The sequence below is a fragment of the Mixophyes fleayi genome, chromosome 4 (assembly GCF_038048845.1).
Source record: "Mixophyes fleayi isolate aMixFle1 chromosome 4, aMixFle1.hap1, whole genome shotgun sequence".
Lineage (NCBI taxonomy): Eukaryota > Metazoa > Chordata > Amphibia > Anura > Limnodynastidae > Mixophyes > Mixophyes fleayi.
Genome location: NC_134405.1, coordinates 165,411,557 through 165,434,876, shown reverse-complemented (window position 1 = coordinate 165,434,876; position 23,320 = coordinate 165,411,557).

The following is a 23,320-nucleotide window of genomic DNA, read 5'->3' as shown; positions in this document are numbered from 1 at the left end:
ACAACATTAAAATAATAATGTGCTAACACTAAATTAGATATACTTAGTAATGGACAGTGGTCCTAATTGTGCTTTGGCTTTTCTGTAGTCATTTTATGAATCTCAGTGAATTCCAGAGTGGGTCCTGTCCCAGCAATGGAGGGAGGCAAATTTACTTAATGTTTCAGATTGCAGCGCTTTTAAAGCAATACAATAAAGGCTGGGGGGGGGGGGGGAGGCAAAACTAACAAGTGCTCTCTGAGAGCTTTGAGGGTTTTTTTCCAAAACAGTCATACGTGAGTACTGCTTATTTTTTATGCTGACCAAATAGTATACATAGGGCTTGTATAATTCTCTATGGTAGCAGAACATTTATATTTCTTTACTTGACAGGTAACATGACGGGCAAAGACCAAAAGCAAAAAAATTTGTGTTGTGGAAAAATAACTGCTATGGGGTAAATTCTTAGGGGGAGACTCAATTGGCCTCCAAGTTCTTGAGAACAACGTGGCCGCGCTTCAATACCGTTATTATGGTAAGAACTAACACGGCTTTTTGCTCTCACTGCTATGGGGTGTAAGCAAAAATTTGCGATACATTGCACAGATTATTATTTTTTTTAATAACTTTATTTATAAAATACCATGACACAAAGTATACATACAGCGTAAGAGTCAAAATAGGCCAAGATAAGTGACATTATATATGAGTGGTATTGGCTGTATGACAGCCCGAGTTATTACACAGAAGAACATATAAAAAGAGCAAAAAAAACCAGGCAAAATATGCAATCATTTGAACGACCCAAAATGTAATAATAAATGCAAAACCACTGATATATACATAAAAGTGTGAGGTCTATTTTTCTAAAATATAGGGAGGAAGGGGGGAGGGGGGATGAGGGGAAATATGATGGGGGGGGGGGGAGTGGATAGAATAGACTGAAACCATACATGGGACTCTCAGCGACCAAAGTTCTTTTATTAGGGGGAGGTAATACCAACAACTAACCTCAGATTACGCAAATTGTAAGAAGAGGAATAAAGTATCTTGAGGATGACTATTGGTATTGAGTGTACTAGAGGAACTATTGTATACAAACCAGTTGGCACAGATTTTTTTTTCTTTAATTGAATCTCCTCCTAAAAATCAATGGAGGTTTCAAATGTAAAGGGTGTTAAAGTCAGTACATGCATTGCAGTTAATGATAAACATTGGATAACCACAGAAAGAATGTCTCTCATGCTTTGGAGAAATGTAAAGTACTTATTATTATTATTATTATTATTAATTTTTATTTATAGGGCGCCACAAAGTATCCTTGGCGCCGTACAAGGACAAACAATGGCACAGTACAAGGTGAAACAGTACAGTACAAGTAACAGTAAGCACTATAACTCTGGGGGCTCAGTCACAGCAAGAAAGAGAGGGAGGGGAAAAGTGAGTACAGGCAGGTAACTATGGCCCAAGAGGGTGGGCACGGATGACAGGTAAAGAGTCACTGAGGGGAGCGGAGAGAAGCGAGAGGAGACAGAGGGCAGAGGGTTGGAGAGGAGGTGAACTGAGTAGCTGGAGAGCGCAGTTAAAAGTGATGGAAACAGGAGGTAGGAGAGCCCTGCTCAAAGGAGCGTACAATCTAAAGGGAGGGGAAGACAGACAGGCACATGAATGAGACGGAGACGGAAGGGGAAGAAGGGATGAGAAAGAGAGGAGGCCGACCAGTGGGAGTTTAGGCATGAGACTGGAAGGATTTTAGGAAAAGGTGGGTTTTTAATGTTCGTTTGAAAGAGGACAGATTAGGGGAAGTTCTGATGGAGCGGGGGAGCTTGTTCCAATGGAGGGGAGCGGCGCGGGAGAAGTCTTGAATACGTGTGTGAGAGGAGGTAACCAGGGGGGAAGAGAGGCGACGATCGTTGGACGATCGCAGAGGGCGGGAGGGAGTGTGAATAGAGATAAGGTTAGAGATGTAGGGAGCAGTGGAGTTGGCGAGGGCCTTGTAAGTGAGAGTGAGGAGCTTGAAAAGGATTCTGTAGGGGAAGGGGAGCCAGTGAAGGGCTTGGTAGAGGGGGGAGACAGAGGTGGAACGGCGAGAGAGGAAAATAAGCCTAGCAGCGGCGTTAAGTACAGTTCTAAGAGGAGCGAGATGAGAGAGGGGGAGGCCGATAAGGAGAAGGTTGCAGTAGTCCAAGCGGGAGATAATCAGAGAGTGAACGAGAGATTTGGTGGCATCCTGTGAGAGGAAGGGCCGAATGCGGGCAATGTTGCGAAGCTGGAAACTGCAGGATTTGGTGAGAGAGTGAATGTGAGGGGCAAAGGAAAGAGAGGAGTCGAGGATGACACCTAGGCAGCGGGGTTGGGGAACAGGGGAGATAGAGGAGTTGTCAACTTTTGCAACAGCCATGGTGGTTTGTAACAGGAAAACTTATTAGAGAAAAGTAGAAAGAAAATCTTGTTCTGTTAGCACTTAATGGATAATGCAATATCCTTCATTGCCATTCATTCCATTCAAAGAGATGCAGGCAGACATTGCATAACAAAGGTTTGCCATACACAGCCATGATGAGCTTTTTGTGGTGACATGTTTAAGAGCCTGCAAACATAGATGTGACCTTTCCATGAAAACTCTTGACCATCCTGGTCAAAAATAATGGGGCACCTTTTATTCATTAAAAGAAAACACACTACTTTCTTAGAGTTTGGGTATAGATCCTATGGTTTATTTTGCAAATGTATCTGCTATCTGTAAGCATTTCATCATCATCATCATCATCAACATTTATTTATATAGCAAATTCCATAGTGCTTTACAACTGGGAACAAACTTTAATAAAACAATACTGGGTAGTACATACAGACAGATATTGTAAGCTTACCTCTATATAAGCATTTGCTATATAAACGCTCTAGTATAGTATACATAGCACTAATGTCCCTGCAACTCCTGCCATCTTTAAGAGGACGGCTGCTATGAGTCCTTGTATGGCTGGTCCCTCCATCTTGTCAACATAATACAGTCGAAGAAGTAATTTGTGCCACTCGGTTCAAACCTGATGACATCAAGTTAGTGACCATCAAAGACACAGTACTTACTACATCTGAAAATGGCAGGAAAGAAAAGACACTTTGCTAGAGGGTGTATTTAACACATCTAACCTTGAGTGAAAAGATAAACATAGCAAAACAAAATATGTGTGTGCGTGTGAGCATCTGTTTATTGAGAGCAAAACGGCTGACACAGGAAGAAACATGAAGCCACTATGGACAAGAATTGTTAACAGCAATGCTTAAGGTTATGAGAACAGCAAAGGTAAGAATAACTATATAGATAAAAGACTACAAGCTACAGCAAGGACTAGAGATGCCAACTTTTTTTTTGGAGCTAGGATAATAACTGGGGGGTGGGGGATAAAGAATGGTTAGGGGGATCTCGGTAATATATCTTAGTAAAACATGGAGGTGTGCTTCTGCATATTCTGCAGCCACTGCAGAAAAGTTTACATCGATAAATCCAACATTCCTTATTTTGAGAGTTCATGACTAGGACAAAAGTGGGATTTGAATGCATCAGGCTATGGCTAGTAAACAGTCATGTTCCACAATTGCTCCTTTCCCTGGCAATAAAAGCATTTGCTACCAAAGCACTTAATACAGCACGCTGAAAGTGCTTGTGTGTGATTGCACCAGCATTCTCCAAAGCAATGTGCACCCGTCTTGCTCCTCTTTTCTACAATAAATAATTTCTACATGATCCAGCCACAAATAAGTTATTTATAAGTTATCCAGTCACACACTTACCCTTTGTCTGTCTAACCTGTCCCCTGCCCTACACAACTTCCTGGTCCTTCTTCACTAATAATAGTAAACATCTCCCTCATTCTTTCTCAGCTCCTCATGCTACACGTTCTTCATTTCTCCCTTCAAATTTCTAGTCCATTCACCTGTACTCCCCACTTTGTGTTTCTTGTTAGTCTGCCACTTCCCTCTAGATTGTAAGCTTCCGCGAGCAGGGCCCTCTTATACTCGTAACCTCCTCATTCTGCTACTTTTCCTTTCAGCACCCCAACCTCATTTCTGCACTTCCACACTAGGCCCCTGCCCTTGGTCTCATCTCCTCCCTTGCCTTCACATCTGGCAGGCTTTGATCCTATTAGTTACGCCCACATTCCTGGCCACATTCACTTCCCACCTCTCCTGCTTCCCCTTTCTAGTTTCTAAGTGTTCTGGAATTCACTTATACCTCTCTACCCTGTACCTGCTCTCAGCTGGGTTCAGAATTTAACTGCACTTTGATTTTGTTTCGAGCTGTATGCCATGTTCTGTTTCGTCCTATGCGCTCAGTACGGCGCTGCGGAACCTTTGTAGTGCCATACAAATAAAAAATAATGGTTGAAGAGCTTTTTACATGTGTAACACCCATGTGTCAAGGTCATTACAGCTCAGGAAAATGTGGGATAATTACTCAATCAAATCCATTAGTTCATCTTTGCATACAAAAAAAGAACAGAGAGAGTGCTCAAAATATGGTCTGATGGTGGTACTTGAGGGAGGGTGGATGTGTCACAAATGAGAGTAAGAAGTATGTAAATCCATGTGAGCTCTTACAAAGCTGTGATTTTAGAGACAACAGCAACTGAAACAGCCATTTAGCTACTTCCAGTTCTCAGTTACAGTGATAATTAAGTTGTTGGCACCCAGCACTTGTTGATGAACTGCCTGGACTGATGAAGTACATGGTAAGACTATGAACTGCTGATCCTGGTGCATGCATAAACCTGTATGTCTGTTTTTCAAGGTGATGGCCTATGATCTGTGTAATGTTTGGCTTACCCAGTTGCAGGAGGCCCCATGTTGAAAGAGCAGTAAGTCATCACATTAAGAATATGGAACCGAGTATTAGGGTAATCGATATATACCTTGTATGGAGGCTCAGGATAACAGTAGGGAAATAAGAACATACCGCATATATAATCCCCATCTTATAATACACAGGATGAAAGTGACCTTTGGAAGACTGATTGCTGTAGTTACATGGTAGAATGGAGGCAGGCTGCTGCAAATGTACTTGTTCCTGTGTAGCTACTGAAAGTTATGAAGAATCGGGTAAGAAGATGTGGTAATGTGGAGCACACTGGTGAAAAGGAGGCATGTGGGGAATGATCTGTTAATTCAGGGGCATGTAAAGGAAAAGCTTGCGTGCAAGGGGGGGGACATGTTATGGAAAAGCTTGTGTGCAGGGGAGGACATGTGATGGAAAAGCTTGTGCGCAGGAGGGGCATGTGATGGAAAAGCTTGTGTGCAGGAGGGGCATGTGATGGAAAAGCTTGTGTGCAGGGAGGGGCATGTGAGGGAAAAGCAAGTGTGTAGGGGGGGACATGAGAGAAAAGCTGGTGAGCAGAACAAGAAAAGCTGTCTGGAAATGGAGAAAAGTGAGGTTAAAGCTGGTGGGCAGAGGGGCATGTGTTTGATAGAGGGAGTGGGGGCATGCAAGGGAGAAGCTGGTGAGTATTATTATTATTGTAGATTTGTAAGGCGCTACAGTGCTCCACAGCACCATCCAATAGGGAAACCATTACATACATTAAACGGACATACAAGGTAAACAAAATAAACGCAGACATGAAAACAAAGGGTATGAAGGACCCTGCTCATTAGAGAGCTTACAATCTAAGTGAAAGAAGGCAGTTGCTTGTTGTTCTTTTACTATATCCATTGTAGGAAAAAAAGTATGAATGAATGAAGAGACCGTCTTGTCTTCTGTTTTTATGCGTTTTTGGGGGTTAACTATAGTGAAAGCTTTGCCCCTTTATGCTAATGTATTTGGTATAATCGTAACATGACCCGCAAATGTTGCTTCAGTGTGTACGAAATTAAAGTCATTGTTCACTACAACATGGCTGTAAAAAGTCGCTACCGGGACAGTCGCTCTTTCCTTTATCGTCTAAAACGAGGCTAGTGTGTATGCAGTCTATAGCCGTTTGTCTAGGGCTGAAGTGAGTGTTTTTTTTATAGAATGAGGCAGCCTGATTAGGACAAATCAATGCAGTCATTGGAGAAAATTATTGTTTTACTGAAAATGAGGAGTGGATTGGGTTAAAAGTACTTAGGTTTTGTTGTGTACGTGTGGATTTGGGTGCAAGGGAGAGGGCATTAGGTAAGGTGAGGGTGAAGCAAAAGAGGTTGTGGTCGGAGACTGGGAAGGCTTAATTGGAGAAACTAGAGAAGGAGCAATAGCAGGAGAAGACAAGGTCAAGGGAGTGCCCATCACAGTGGGTGGGAGATGAGGTCCATTGGTCAAAGGGGGAAGTAAGGAGGAAGTCAAAGTCAAAGTAAAGAGGAGTCAAAGGAGGAAGTAAGTGAAAGAGGTTTAGTGGCAGAAGAGACGGTGGGATTATAAATGGGAATGTTGAAATTGCCTAGTATGATAGTAGGCAGATGAAAGGATAGGAAATAAGTTAGCCAGGCCGCAGAAGTTGTCAAGGAATTGGGAAACTGGGCCTTGGGGTTGATAAATGACAGCAACATGAAGGTGGAGAGGATAAAATAGACGGATAGTGTTGAGTTCAAAGGAAGAGAATGAGAGGGAGGGTTCAGAGAGTATGACTTGGAAGGTGCAACTTGGAGAAAGTAGAATGCCTACTCCACCACCTTGTCTGTTTCTGGGTCTGGGAGTGTGACTGAGGGAGAGAGAGCTGCAGGGGATGTAGTGTCAGAGCAGTTGAGCTAGGTTTCTGTAATGCAAGGAGGTTGAGGGATTTAGAAATTAATAGATCATGGATGGATGTAAGTTTGTTACAAACAGATCTGGCGTTCCATAGTGCACATGAGAAGGGAAGAGAGGGTAATTGTGATATGTGGATACGGTTGGCGGGATTGGAAGTACTTGATGGCTGGAAAGGTTTGGGGAGGAGGTGAGCAGATAATGGGGATTGTACAGGGTCCAGGTTTAGGTGAGATGTCACCAGCAGCCATGAGAAGAAGCAGGGTGAGAAAGAGGACATGCGAGGAGGATTTGTGGGTATAAAGTTAGTTTCTGTTTATGTAGGCTGGTGAGTGTGGGTGCAGGAGACAAAACAGTTCATGTGTACAGACTAGCGAGGAGGGAAGTAGTTAAGGGGAAATTGTAATCGGAGAGGGAGGAATAGGATGATGGGGAAAGAAGAGGAGTTTGGCGAGAAGTATGGTGAGAGTAAATAAGAGAGAATGTAAGTTGAATGTGAATAAATGTCTATTAGCTAGGGTAGGTAATGAGAAAGTAGAAAGGAACCATTGATCCAAATTGTGCAGGGCAATAGAAGGCGTGAAGGATAGTTTACCACCCCCTGGCTGGGGTTAATAGAGTAGGCAGTTTCTGCCACTCTGATGCGACGAAGTCCAGGAGGATGCTGACAGTTGGGTGCAGAGGGTCTAGCAGCCAAATAGAGATGGTAACAGCAATCACAATTGAGCTCAGTGGGCAGCTAAACAGATGTTGAAACAATGACAGTTGAGTTCTATGGGTCCCACAGCTGAACACAGATGGTAGTTCAGTAGATCCTAAAACAGCCCTGTTTTTTGGCATGAAGTCGATACTCAGCACTGCTCTGACGTTTGCCAACAGTAAAAAGGTATAGGTGTATGTGCAAAGGCCATGTGATTTTTTTTTTCCCCCTCACGTGCCCCCACTTCCCACCATTCTCTGTCTCATGTGCCACCCATGTACACCAGATTTTCTCTCACGTGACCTCTACTCACCAGGCCAGGCAATCTTCTGTATTGCTCGCACCTCCTCCACCCACCACCCTTTATGTCGCATACCACATCTTCCCTCAAATGAAAGCCCTCCTGCAGCTTATTCACCAGCATCCCCCTGAGCTTAATGCTCACCAGCTTCACCAAATGTCCCTGTTTTCAATTGCATTTGTCACTTTGTATTGGGGCATAATACCATTATCAATGTCCAGGAAAGCTGCTGCGACCTCCATCTTGATGCAGTGAAAATGTCCAATACAGTCTTTTCGAAATTGCTGTTACAAGAATAACCTCTCTCCTCTTGATCATTATCTGCCTTTATCTTTCTGAAATTACCTTGTCTTCCTATTATATTATGCATTCACTACAAAGTATTTAGTGGCGTCCAATCTTTTTTCACTTGTTAGATCTAAGCTTACAATCTCTCTACATTCCAACTCTCTGCTCAGGCCAATCTTCCTTTTCTTCCTATGTTACCACAGCACTACAACTCTTCTCCTATGCTGCACACTACTCCTGGAACTCTTCACCTGAATGTCTACAAAGTATTCTCTTTCTAACTGCAAGACCCTGCTGAAAGCTCGCCTAGTTAAGGAAACGTTCAAATAGTGCTTGTGGCTTCTGGTGGACAAATCTCTGACCTCTCCCATAGTAGCGCTCCATATGGTGAAAGGACACATTCTAGAGTTGTCTAACGTGGTTTTGCTCGTCTATGGTATTAATTCATCAAGTGATATTACGAAAGTTTGATAACGCCAGAAACAGCGGTAAACATAACTCTGATTAATTGAATGCTAAGAGGGATAGTTATGTTGTCACTGGTTATCACAAGGACCAGCAAGTGGAATAATTTACCTGCCGTATAAATTGACTTTACAAGAACCTTCTGTGTGCAGTTTCATACTGCAGACTGCTGATTTGCATTATTTAATATTTGAATAGCACACACAAATATGTGATGTAAACAATACATGCTGTGCTTGAAGCAGCTCTCATTTTGAGGGGGAGGGGGCCGGAGGATCAAGTTGTTTCTTTGCCTAGTTCATTTACTAGATATTTCACTTTAAGTGTTTTTAACCATGGTTTCTTTGTTTTTCTTTTGTCTGTATTAATTTTACAAAAATAACACCGATTGGGCAGTGTCACTCAGGTCTCAGAAATCAGTGATTCTTTATGACTGTAAAATCATTTATAATGCCACAGATTCCTAAAAGAAAACCATATCTTACAAGTCTGTTCTCCACTATGAAGTGGTAAATACTCATGATTGTGGGGCATTTGCCTTAGCCAATGCAAACTCTGGCAAATGGTTTCAATTTTAATAGCATACATTTTGAACAAACTGAGATGAGAAACCATTTATTCAAATGCATTAATGAGGATCACATTTCTATGTTTCCTCATTTTAAATTAGATTAAACAAACACACAAAAATGCGCAAAATAAATAAATAATTCACAACTAATTGCGTCTGCGAGGTCCACAGGCCTAAATAAGTAATGGTAGAGTGTAGTTTATGTAGAAAGTGTAGAAAGTATATATATATATATATATATATATATATATATATATATATATATATGTTCATACTGAACTGGCTAGTTCCCCTCCGCGAAAAGGACCAGGTCCTTATGGCTAAGGGGACCTAGTCACAACCAGACAGAGACAGCTGCAGTGTAGCTGCTTCCCCGGATCACTGACATCTCAGACACATCCTCAAATGCTGCACGACTGAGAATCCCAGCACACACACATCATTTCCTGGCGGTGGTAGTGACTTTAGCGGCACTTATAATCCCGACACACTTTACAAGGACCAAAAAGTCATGATGACTAACTACGACAAGATGAAAATATCCACTTACCATATAATAGATTGGCAGTTCAAAATACCATGAATTCATACCACACCCATTTACTGGTTAATGCTTTTTCTTTAAATAAACTTTATAAACAATGATTATACACCAATTTTATCTAATCAGTAGTAGCTAAAACCACGTAAGAAGGGAATGATGAACTGATCAATAACTACAGTGTAAAGGTGTGCAGGGTTACTTTATAGGTTCCTGACCAAAACAATACTAGATCCATTTTACGAGGCTGAAGTTAGCTTCTTATTCGGTCAGCTTTTCATTCACTTCTTTGTCAAGGCTCTCTTATATATCACACAATATTATCACACAAAAACAATGGTGAACTTAAGTAATGTTTATTGTTACTACAAACAGGTTAGAATCTCATTGGCTGAAGGGCCAGGCAAGGCATGCAACAAAAGTCCAGAAATAATATACAAAAACAAAGTCCTTTAAACTTGCCAGAACCAGAATTCCAGAAATGCAGAGTAGTCAGACTAGCCATTGGGTCAGTGTACCAGAAAGTATGGAGCATGGTCAGGAATAGCCAAAGTCAAAAGCCAGGTAAAGCAGGAACCAGGAAACATAATGATCCAACAGTTTTAATTGCCAAAGGTGAGTATTTATAGTCTAGTTCTCAGCAAACCAGCTTACAGCTGAGTGAGGCAGCTCATCTGCTTCCAGGACACATGGGGAAAATGCAGAACTGCACCTGTAAGGACTTAGTGCAGCAAAAGCATCAGACCCTAGCTGTACACCCTTCTGTGACTATTATGTAGTATACATAATGACTGATTGTTATTCTCTGTTGAATTCATGTATGACAATGTAAATATTTTATGTAACCTTGTAATGTAATCTCAACGCGTGCTTTGCTAAATAACATGAGTTTGAACCTATGCAAGTGTCAATCTTTTGAAATTATCCAGAGGTGTTAACAGCATCTCTGAGGAGTTTTGTTGGTATGCAGAGGATGTGGACCTGACCAGCCAAGCCGAACGAGCAGAGGTGAGAATTCAGGTCCTGTAAACATTCCAGAGCTCAGGACATCCCTAACTCACTTTGAGAGCTGTGTGACATTTGGGAGATCAATCTGTCCTTATTGACAGCTAAACTCCAAAGATGGGGGAGTGAGAGCTATGTGGAGAAAGGTTTAATATCTTCTGCTTTAGACACTAATGTGTGCATTTCATGAGGGGGTCTATCAAGACTTTCTCAATTGGGTTCCCTCACACACGCCAAGTCTAACTAGTAAGTGGTTTTATTTCCTATTTTATTTATGAAACTTACTTGTGCAACATATTGTATGTCTTGTTATTAATTTTTTGTAACTAAGCCTTGGAAACAGTTTTCAGATTTAATACATTTTATCTAGCATATTCTCTGCGATTCTTTGTGAACTTGCGAAGGCCAGGGAGGCTCATGCTACATGTGTATGTAATTTTAGTGTGAAACATTAATAAGTGGTTCTGGTGAACGTAAGGACACCCTAATAAATCCTTTGTGGTGGCAAAAAAAAGGTGTATTCATTGCTAAGTGAATAAGGTGATGCCAGTCATGGCCAGCTGTTCAGATTGCTGTATCTGGGATAGGCTTTGCGTTCGTGACACCTTCTTAACAAAGCGGATTCCAGACGCTTTTTCTTTTCCTCTCCCCAACCTAGAAAGCAGACTTTTTCTTCTTGTGGGCTTTAGCAAGTAACTTTTCTTTTCAGATACAGGTCTCATGACTGGAGCTAAGCACATGGCTGCTTCAGGAGCTGAAACATTGACAGATGCTGGAGCTTGCACTGGAGGTAATGTTGGTTGCGGTGAAATAGAAGCTTCTACGGTATCAGAGGGTGGGTAAAAAAGAGATGGTGGTCCAAATTTCTTCGCCACTGCACAGATGAAGATATTGGTATGATAAAGAAAGGGGTCATCAGATTCTAGCACAGACAACACCCACTCCAGAGCCTTCCTTTTAAAACCCATTGATATGGTTGCTACATGATTAAAGTCTTTGGCATAATATGCAGGGTTGGAAACAAACTGGTGGAAACACTGCCATGTAAGAATAATAAATTGCTCCAGGTCCCCATCAAAAGGCAGAGGCTGAAACATGGGAAGGTTACAGGCGGTAGCCTTCGCAAAGCACAGGAGTCCATGGCTGGGCGGGTTGGGTACCTTAATCCGATGCAGAGAAACCAGTCACCATACCCCAACACGATCAAACCGGTGGTGTGTTCCCAGACAGACTCTTGAGAGTGACTGCTTGTAATACACACTTCAAAAGATTCCGATGAATGAACATGGAAGGCGCCTAGAATGACGTCTCTTCGATGAGCGACTGTATTAATGTTGCTGTTAAGGTGTTAATTTAAGGAGGCACTGGCTCTACAATCTACAAGTCTTTGTAAAGCACATTGTAGATCCGGTGCCTCCTTAAGGCTAAAGGGCCAGGCAAGGCATGCACCAAAAGTCCAGAAATAATATACATAAACAAAGTCCTTTAAACTTGTCAGAACCAGGGTTCCAGAAATGCAGAGTAGTCAGATTAGCCATTGGGTCAGGGTACCAGAAAGTCAGGAACGTGGTCAGGAATAGCCAAAGTCAAAAGCCAGGTAAAGCAGGAACCAGGAAACAATAATCCAGAACTGCACAACATGAACTGCAAAACAATGATCCAGCAGTTTTGATTGCGAAGGGTGAGTTTTTATAGTCTAGTCATCAGCAAACCAACTCACAGCTGAGTGAGGCAGCTCAGCTGTTTCCAGAACACATGATCCCCATTGCTGCCACTGGTGGGGAAAATGCAGAACTACACATGTAAAGTGCAGCACTACACCTGTAAAGTGCAGCAAAAGCATCAGACCATAACATTCTTATTCGTGGTCCAGCTTCTTATGCAGAAAACTTCATTTTAAAGCATTAAATAAAGATGGACCATTGCTTTCAGATTAGATTAATAAAGTGGGTCCCTTACACAAATTGCAATAGTATTTACCCTAGCCCAACACCGTTTTGGGTATGAAATCAGGTGGCAAATAGGGCACAGATAGCATTTTCATAATTTTGAATAAGTAGCTGTAGTTTTGCAAGAGTTAAATGCCGTTGAGCCACAAAGTTGAGAATGGGAATCAACAGGGTAGTCAGTTACATACAAAATATGTCACGGTGTACCGAAGAGGACTTGGGATTCCCTGGGTGTGTCTAAATTGGTGCTACTCTTATCCTAAGGTGCGGAATTTAACGAGGCAGGTTGCCTTCGCCAGGGACCCCCGCAAGGAGGTATGGTCTTCACGGCCACTGCCCTGCAGGTCGTGGTCCTCTGGGTGAGTGCTAGACAAGACCCACTAGGAGAGTTGAATAGCAGATGACTATGCAAAGAAGAGGAGTCAGCAAGAGTAGACAGTGGAACACTGGAGCATTGATAGGTCACGGGAGAAAACTAATAGCGGAGAGCAGTCCCGAGATAGGAGATTGAACACAAGATGATACTGAACAGCACCGCGATTAGTCACTGGAACAGCAGCTTATGGCAGAGAGCAATAATATAATGTAGAGAGGGTATCAGGGAGCACTGAAGCTACGTCCTAACACTACACTGGTGTAAGCACAAAGAACAGGCACCTGACTGACATGTGAGGTGCCTTATATACATAGGGAATTAAGGGGAGCCCATCAGGAAGGGTTTAGAAGGTTATAAAATCGGATACTTAACTTTGCCTCTGGATGTCTTAGAATCAAGAATTTGTGTAATCTCAAATTCCTCCTGTTGTTGAATCCTGAGTGCCGGAGAGGAAGGTGTAATTGAGGAGAATCTACTGATAATTAGGGGTTTGAGGAGGGAGATGTGAAATGAATTGGAGATGTGGAGAGAATCAGGAAGCTTTAATTTAAAGCACAAAGGGGTTTATGACACGTAAAATTTTTAGAAGGACTGATGAAGTGGGGAGAAAACTTCATCGAAGGTACTTTAAGGCGAATGTTCCGGGTGGAGAGCCACACCTTGTCTCCTATTCTAAGTGCAGGAATTGCTTGACAACTTTTGTAGCATTTGGATCTCCTGAGGCAGATAACAACTTGATACCAAACAGAAGAGAATTCCCAAAGAAGAACATCAACTGCTGGAACTTAGGTTGGTGGGCGTTCAGAGAATTTGAGAAGCATAGGGTGTAACCCGTAGACCACAAAGAAAAGTGTAGTAGAGGTGGATTCATGAAATAAGTGGTTGTCAGCAAATTCTATCCAAGGCAGGTGGTCAACCCAATTATTTTGGTTATTAGAGGAGAACATTCTGAGAAAGGTTTAGAGATCTTGGTTTACTATCTCTGTTTGTCCATTAGATTGTGGATGATACGTAGAGGAGAAATTCAGTTGAATGTTGAAGCTTTCACACAAGGCACGCCAGAACGTGGAGATAAATTGGACCCCACGATCCAAAACAATTTCCTAAGGCAACCATGGAGCCGAAAAACTTCCTTAGTGAAATGTTGTGCCAGGACTAAAGAGGAAGGAAGACCTACAAGAGGAATAAAATGGGCCACCTTTGAAAAGCGATCCACCACGACCCAAAAGGTGTTAAATTCCCTGCTGGGTGGAAGGTAGGTGAAAAAGTCCATACTGATGTGTGACCATGGTCTGGAGGGTACATGAAGAGGCAATAGAGGACCCATGGAAGTCTGATGTGAAAATTTGTGTTGGGCACAGATGTTGAAAGCAGCCAGGAATTCTTTAATGTTGGTTGGAAGAGAGGGCCACCAGTAGGTCAGAGAGATGACTTCTTAGGTTTTGAGAAAATCTGCATGACTGGTGAATCGGAGGGAATGATACCAACGGAAGAGTCTCTTCTGGAGATGGCCTAGAACAAAGGTTTTGCCAGGAGGTGGAGTGGAGAACACAGATAAGGCCAGTAGGCACTTAGGATCTGAATCTTGATTTGGATCGAAAGCCCAAAAAAAGGGCATCTGCTTTCGTGTTCATATGGCCTAGCTTGTAAATCACATGCAGATTAAAATGGGAGAAAAGTGACCAACTCGCCGGACAGGGGTGATACAAGAGGTTTTTATGATCCTTAAAGATGGTAATCACATGCTGAGCTCCCTTAAGGAGATAGCGCCATTCAGAAAGGACCAACTTCATAGTCAGTAATTCTTTATCGCCAGTGGTGTAATTCCATTCGGCTGGTAACAATTTGGGAAGAAGGAGCAGGGTAGGAGTTTGTTAGCCAGCGATTTTTGGGAGAGTACAGCACCTACTCCAACCGCTGAGGCATCTACTTCAAGGAAGAGCGGTTTGGAAATTTTAGATTGTCTGAGAATAGGGGCAGAAGAAAAGACTTGTTTGAGAGATGAATAGGTGTCCTAGGCCTTTTACAGAACAGTTTTTGGTATCCGCTCCCTTTCGGGTGAGTGCTGTTATAGGAGCAATAATACTGGAATAGTTCTGAATGAACTGTCTGTAATAATTCGAGAAGCCTAAAAAACGCTGGATAGACTTCAGACCAGATAGACGTGGCCATTCCAGAATAGACTGAACCTTTTCAGGATCTATGTGTAGACCAAATCCTGAGACAATATAACCCAATAAGGGCATAGAGGAAGTTTCAAAGGAGCTCTTCTCCAGAGTCGATTGTTGCGGAGCTTGGACAAAACCTCAACAACATGTAAATGATGCAAATTAATATCTTCAGAGAAGATGAGAATGTCATCGAAATACACCACTACACAGGAATAGAGAAGATCGCTAAAGATCTCGTGAACAAAGTTTTGAAAAACAGCTAGGGCATTACAGAGTCCAAACGGCATGATGAGGTATTCATAATGAGTGTTGCGGGTGTTATAGGATCTTACGAGTCTTCCACTCGTCACGACCCGGATATGGATGAGGTTATAGGCCCCTCGAAGGTCCAGCTTGGAGAAGATTTTAGCCCTCTTGATGCGATCAAATAATTTAGTAAGGAGTGGAATGGGATAGCGATTCTTGATTGTTATCGCGTTCAGGCCATGATAATCGATGCAGGGCCGTAAGGACCTGTCCTTCTTTACAAAAAAGAAGCCTGCCCCAGTGGGTGAAATGGAAGGTCTGATGAAGCCTCTTTTTGAAGATTTTCTTTAATGTAATCTGTCATGGCTTGAGTCTTGGGTTGGGAAAGAGGGTAAACACGCCCTTTATGGGGGTTCTTCACGGGCAGTATATCTATTGGACAATCCCAAGGCGATGAGGTGGAAGAAGCTCAGCACTACCCTTAACGAAAACATCGGAGAATGCTGAGTACTGAGGAGGTAGAGCCAAAGGAGTCATGGCTAAGGCGGTGGAAACAGATTGCAGAGGTTTAACCAAGTTGAGACAGCAGGAACGGCAGGTAGAACCCCAGGCTACAATTTCAGATGTATTCCAATCCACTTGTGGAAAGTGTAGGCGGAGCCAGGGAAGGCCCAGGATAATGGGTGTAGTAGTTGGAGGAAAAATCAAGAAAGAGATTTTCTCTGAGTGGAGTCCTCCAATTTGAAGCGAGAGAGGCTTGGTTTTGAGTTTATTCACTCCATTGGGACGGGAACCATCAATGGCAGAGATGATGACCGTGTTTTCCAAGGGTATTGTAGGCATGGACCACTGTGAAATCAAAGAATGAGAAATTCCCGGAAGCACCGGTATCCAACAAAGCGTGGGACTGACACATAGTAGAAGCATACCAGGAGGAGATGGAGCGGAAGACAGCGGGGGGGAGGAGAAGTGGGGGAGCGGATGACAGCGGGGGGGGGAGGAGAAGTGGGGGAGCGGATGACAGCGGGGGGGGGAGGAGAAGTGGGGGAGCGGATGACAGCGGGGGGGGGAGGAGGAAGAGCGGATGACAGCGGGGGGAGGAGGAAGAGCGGATGACAGCGGGGGGAGGAGGAAGAGCGGATGACAGCGGGGGGAGGAGGAAGAGCGGATGACAGCGGGGGGAGGAGGAAGAGCGGATGACAGCGGGGGGAGGAGAAGAGCGGATGACAGCGGGGGGAGGAGAAGAGCGGATGACAGCGGGGGGAGGAGAAGAGCGGATGACAGCGGGGGGAGGAGAAGAGCGGATGACAGCGGGGGGAGGAAGAAGAGCGGATGACAGCGGGGGGAGGAAGAAGAGCGGATGACAGCGGGGGGAGGAGGAAGAGCGGATGACAGCGGGGGGAGGAGGAAGAGCGGATGACAGCGGGGGGAGGAGGAAGAGTGGATGACAGCGGGGGGAGGAGGAAGAGCGGATGACAGCGGGGGAGGAGGAGCGGGGGCAGGAGGAGGAAGAGCGGATGACAGCGGGGGCAGGAGGAAGAGGAGCGGATGACAGCGGGGGCAGGAGGAGGAGGAGCGGATGACAGCTGGTGCAGGAGGAGGAGGAGCGGATGACAGCTGGTGCAGGAGGAGGAGGAGCGGATGACAGCAGAAGGAGGGGTGGGTGTGTGTGTGTATATATATATATGTATATATATATATATATATATATACACACACAAGTTAACCCGTGCATGATACTCATGCATTCTAGTCAAATCAAGATACTTAAGGTCTTAAAAAGGTTCTTGTCATGCATTTGGGCCTAGCCCAGGCCTCCTCAGGGAAAGATCGTTACTTCCCGACGCAAGCGCCCTTTTTAATGTGTGTTCATGAGGTAAAATTACCTCACGAAAATGAGTTTGACCCCTCAACTCGTAAATTTAGCCTTTACTACCCCTCCCACGGGGGGAAGGGGGGATGATGAAAGTTAACTGACTTGACTATTCTAATTTTTTTGTCAAATAATGTCAGTATACCAAATTTCAGGTCAATTGGATGAGCCCTTTCTGAGAAAATAGTTTTTTCCACACACACACACACACACACACACTCCTCTACACATGTGTGTTCAGGAGGTAAAATTACCTCACGAAAATGAGTTTGAGCCCTACCAAATTTCAGCCCTTTTTGAATTTTTTTTCCCACACACACTAAGAATTTAGTAGGTCAGTGTATAACTTGGCCAGCAGGTGGCGCTGCAACTTGTTGTTTTTTTCCCACACACACACAGACAGACAGACGCCACTAAGCATTTATATATATACACATATACACATATACACACACACACACACACACACAAATGATGGCAGATTGGTATGAGGGGGAGGCAACTATGAACAAGAATAGGAGATTCCATATCAATTTTTTTTTCTTACAAGTCATAGCTGAAATTTGAAATGACCCTGCTCTTAAAAGTTTCACAGCTAAACATTCCTGCCGAGATGAATTCACAGAACATTTGCCAGCCTTTGTAGTTTCAAGAAAAAATGATAATGGCATATAAAGCAGCATGGGTGGGTCATTTTAGGCTAACTTCTTTTAAAACACAGAACATACAAGTTTGGTAAAGAGGCATTAGCATTGTACTGTAAACTGCATTACCGTTTTTACAGTATACCATATATATATATTAGTCACACATTTCTAAATCTAAGATTTAGAAAACTTAAGTTATGTTATACAAGTTATTTTATAAAGTATGCGAGATCATTACCATTTAAATATATCATTTAAATATAAATATTTTCGCTAAGAAAAAGTTAATTTTTTATTTTTTTTTGAAATACATTTTTATTCACTTTTTTTCCAAAAAGAAATGGTACAGCATTTGCTATGATAATACAACTCATAACAGTGTTAACATCGAGAGTTTGTAATACAGGTAAGGTATAGAACACGAAACCATTACAGAAGCAATGGACATTGAGAGTAGTAGCAAATGGGCAGACGAGAATCAAAAGTATAATAGTTCTAAGATATCCTGAGTACCATAACAGGAAGACGGAGAGGGGGGAGAAAAAGAGGAAATATCAGAAGTTGAAAACAGAGAGGAGGAGGATAGTGGGGGGGGGGGGGGGGGAGGAGGGTTAGTTAGTAGAGGGAAAAACAGAGAAGGAAGGAAGGGAAAACAGGTCCCAGTGAGACTCAGCTCGAAAAATTACTAAAATATCTATATTATCATTTTTAAGATGAGGAGTGCGTAGCACTGAAGTAATCCTGCCACCTATGCCATGTGGAGAGAAATTTGTTAGGAAATAGAGGGGCTCTCTGATTGTTTACATTTCCTGACTATTAAGCATCTGATTGCGGTCAGAATATGGCCCGGGAATATCCACATTATTTTGTGGGTGTCAGGAGGTAGTCGAGGGAGGAGGAAGTAACATAAATTGAATGGGGATCTTAGACTAGTTATTTTATAAATAAGGTCAGCTACCTCCTTCCAGAAAGGGATGATTTTTGGGCAACTCCACCAAATATGGGACAGGGAGCCACGCTGGCCACAGTTGCCCCAGCAGAGGTCAGAGGTCGTCAGATAGATTGTTTTCAGTTTGGATGGGACTAAATACCAATGGAATAAGAGTTTGTAAGAATTTTCTTTTATCTGTGTACAGATAGAGAATTTGGCAACTGCCTCGCGAATCTCCATCCATTCCTCAGGTTCCAAAGTCTCAGCCATCTCCTCCTCCCAGCGGAGCTCATGAGCCTCTTTGTCAGGCAAATTGTGACTCGTTAGTAGAGAATAGAAAGTGGATATTAAGCCTTTAGATGACGTTTTGTTTTCACAGAAGGTTTCTAGGGGGGAGGGATTGTGAGGAACACAAGGGTCTATTAAGGTAGAGAATATGTGCCGAATTTGTATTTACTGGTAAAACATGGAGGTCAATAGGTGAAAAACCCCATTGGGACTATATCGGAAAGAAACAAAAAATTCTGTTTTGTCCATTGAGAAAAAGATTTTGGATTGATACCCGGAGGGAAAGAGGGGTTATGCCACAGTGGAAACATCCGCTTGGGATTAGGCAAAAGTTTCAAAAGTGCGGGTGCAATATTTCCATATTTCTAAAGAGAAGCGAACTGTTGAGGGGAGAGCGTGAAGATCTTTAGGGTCTAGCCAGAATAAGATACTGGGGGATAGCATCTGAAGGAGGTCCGCCTCAGTGTCAACCCAAAGCCTGGTCTGAGGAAGAGAATGAGAAAGGACCTCTTGGGTGAGGTGAGACGCCAAGTACTATTTATGGAGGCAGGGAAACCCCAATCCACCGTTACAAGCATGACAAAAGAGAACTTTGAGGCAAACTCTTGGACGCCGGCCGGACCATACAAATTCTGAGATGCTTGCCTGCAGATCTTTGAGAAAAAGTGATGGGACACGTACAGATAGGGTCTGGAAGAGATAAAGAATCCTTGGCAGAATATTCATCTTGACTGAGGCCACTCTACCAATCCAAGAGATATACTTCGGGGACCAGGATTTAAGGAATCACTTCAGGGCGACTACTAGTGGGGGAAAGTTGGCAGTAAAAAGACGATCATAGGTTTTGGTAAGATTAACACCTAAATATTTAATGTGATGTGGCTACCAGTGAAATTTGAAGGTGTCTTGTAAGTGTATTTGAGCGTTCGAAGGGAGATTGAAGGCAAGGGCCTCAGTTTTATCGGAGTTGATTTTTAAAATTCGAAAGGAGACCATATTCTTCAATTTCAGCTAAAACAGATAGAACAGAGACATGAGGGTTTGTAAGGGTGAGAAGCATGTCGTCTGCGTACAGGGCTAGCTCAGATGATCTTAAACCTGTGGATATACCAGAGATATTAGGGTTGAGGCCAATTCCGGAGGCAATAGATTCCATCATTAGGGCAAAAAGGGGAGAGAGGGGGCATCCCTGTCAGGTGCCATCCTGAATTGGGAACGCCGCTGAAGCACATCCATTAGCCAGAACCGTTGCTGAGGGGTTGAAATAGAGGAAGGCAATTCCATTAAGAAAGGACCTTGTATGTTTGCTACTTTGAGGACCTCGCGCATGAAGGGCCATGAAACCCGGTCAAAGGCTTTTTCAGCGTCAAGCGTGAGCACTAGAGCCAGAGTTTTAAGCTTATTTGAAGTATGGATCAAGTTGATGATTTTCCTAGTATTTTTGGCTACTTGGCGGTTGGGAATGAACCCCACCTGGTCAGGGTAGACCAAGGAGGGGATCACAGCGGCCAAACGATTTGCTAAAATTTTAGCGAAAAGTTTTAGGTCTATATAAGTAATGAAATTGGACGATAACTTGTACAAGGGCTAGGATCCTTTCCTTCCTTTGGGATGACTACTATGTTAGCTCTGGTGGTGGCGCTGTCAAACTTCCGACCCATAAGAATCGAGTTAAAGGGATCTAGAAACATGGGTTAGAGGACAGGGAGCAATTTTTTGTAATATATGGCCGTTAGACCGTCTGGGCCCAGGGCGGGTGCATTTCTCAGGGATTTAACTGTATTTTTCGAAAAAGTTAAATATTTTATAGTTCTATAGATGATTGGTTCTTGTTTTTCTTCCTGACTTAATTTTTATATGCGATAGAAGTTTTCATATTTTGAGATGGAACTCTTACACAAAGCGATTGGAGTATACCAACAATCTCAGAAGAATATTCATCTTAACTATAATAATTCTCTCTGACCAACTATATTATTCCACATATTTAAAGGTTTTATTATAGCATCTATTAATTGTGAAAAACTTCTCTTAAACAGTTTGTTATATTTATTACTTATATAAACACTCAATTTTTTTTTATTTCAACATATAACCAACAAAATCTAAAATAATTTAAGAATATCTAGTTATGTTATATTTATATTGTGTAGTAGTTGGTTTTATTTTTAATTATCTTTATTTTAATATTCTTTGCATAGAGTGAGATTTTGTTATGTGAACTTCTTCATTCCAGAAAGGTGTATATTTTGTCTACTTTTTGCTGCAATTTGTTCCAAAGCTGAAGCAAATAAGAGGGAAGGCATCGCTGTCTAGGGAATTTTATTTTTTAAAATCAAAAGAAGAAATACTGGTAATTAGTGAGGTCACTAGCTTTTTTTTAATTTTCTTTTGGTGTTACTATAATATATGCTTGGTTCATGTTTCTCGCAAACTTCACACTTTTGAGGGTTTTGCTAAATAACCTAACAAGAACTGGTGAAAAAAAAAAAATTCGATTTTTTTGGGTTTATAAAAAAGAAAAAAAAAAAAAAAATGAAGAAGAGCAGTAAAATCATCTGGTCCAGAAACAGCATTGTTTCTTCTATATTAAAATGTCTATCCAGGAAATTAAAACTTTTTCATTTGGTAGTTTTGGAAGATTGCAGGAGTCAAGATATTATTTAATTTACTATTAAAGAATCAATCCTTTTTTGGATTGATATGTCATTTATGGCAATATTTAAAAAGGTCTGTTATTTTCTTGGATCATGAGCCTCTTTTGTTAGGCAAATTGTGACTCGTTAGTAGAGAATAGAAAGTGGATATTAAGCCTTTAGATGACGTTTTGTTTTCACAAAACAAATCTTCTAGGTTAATTATTCTTTGATTATACACACACACTAAGATCAATTTAATTTATATATTTATAGATATATTTAAATAATTTTTGATTAACATGTTATTATTTAGTCTCCATCTACTTGGTTTAGCTGGACTAGTATTTATATTCAAATTTACCATATTATGCTCTGACTGGGATACAGTGGCTATGCCCAACAAATGTATCAATTTTTAAAGGTATGATTAGTTTTTTGAATGTGTTATGTGGAATTGAACAATGCGAGTATATTTGTGAGAAAATGGATGTTGAGTTCTAAATTAATTTATTATACCTGATTATATACGATCTAGTCATTATAAAGCTCCCACCTATGATTTTAATCACCCTTTTCTAATTTTTGCTAGAGTAGAAAAAATGTTGGCAAAGACGACACTCCTATTTGGAGCATGTACTGATGAGATTGTAAAGTACACATTTTTCCTATTACAAAAATTTTGTTTAAAACATTCTAGATAAAGTGGATTGATTTATGAAATAGTATAGCTGCACCTTTTATTTTATTCTAAGAGAAAAAGTCTGATTATATTTTTTACATTTAAGATCTGGGTGATTATGAACGAAATGTGTGTATAGTAATAGAGCTATACCCATCATAGTACCTTCTACTTATAAGTAAAATGTGTTATGGAATTGGAAATAATTATTTAAAATATATTAAGTACTTTCAAAAAATTTAATTAGCATGTGATGGATTGAATTTACTGTTAATTTAGCAGTTTGGCAGACTTCAGCATGAATTTAGACACCTATGAAGTGCCATTAGTGGTACCAAAGAGAAGGCCTTCTTCCCATTTAAAACCTTCTAAAAATTGTAGTAATTTTTGTGGAATACCTAAACTATGATGATAAATTACAATCTAATTTCTGTAGAAATTAATCTGCGTAGCTGTTAAATCCTGACGACTGGTTATTAATTCATTAAGTAATTGGCCTCCCTGAGTGGGTGCAATATAAAAATATGGAATTCTCAGTAATTGATCAATAATTCATATACAGTTTTAATAAGAATATCAAAGTCAAAAGCTCCTTTGAAAAACATTGAAAGTTTAATCTTAAATTTGTGGTTAGGATCAGGTGTTAAGATTTTGTATGTCATAGTATCTGGTAATAACCCATCAACTTCTTTAAAATATTGATCCTAGTCTATTACAGTACTACAGTATTACAGTACCCCCAACTTTGTCTATTATGATTTCCTACTTTTCTTACATAGCGATGCCTTTTTGGAGAGGAATGTTGCTAGTCTTGAGAGACGGCTGCCTCTCCTAAAGTACCTAGATCTATTAAAACATACTGAAAAAAACCCAACACAAAAACACCCCCCCCCCCCCCAACTTATTTCCTCAATATAAAACACACACACAAAAACTAATATATATATATATAT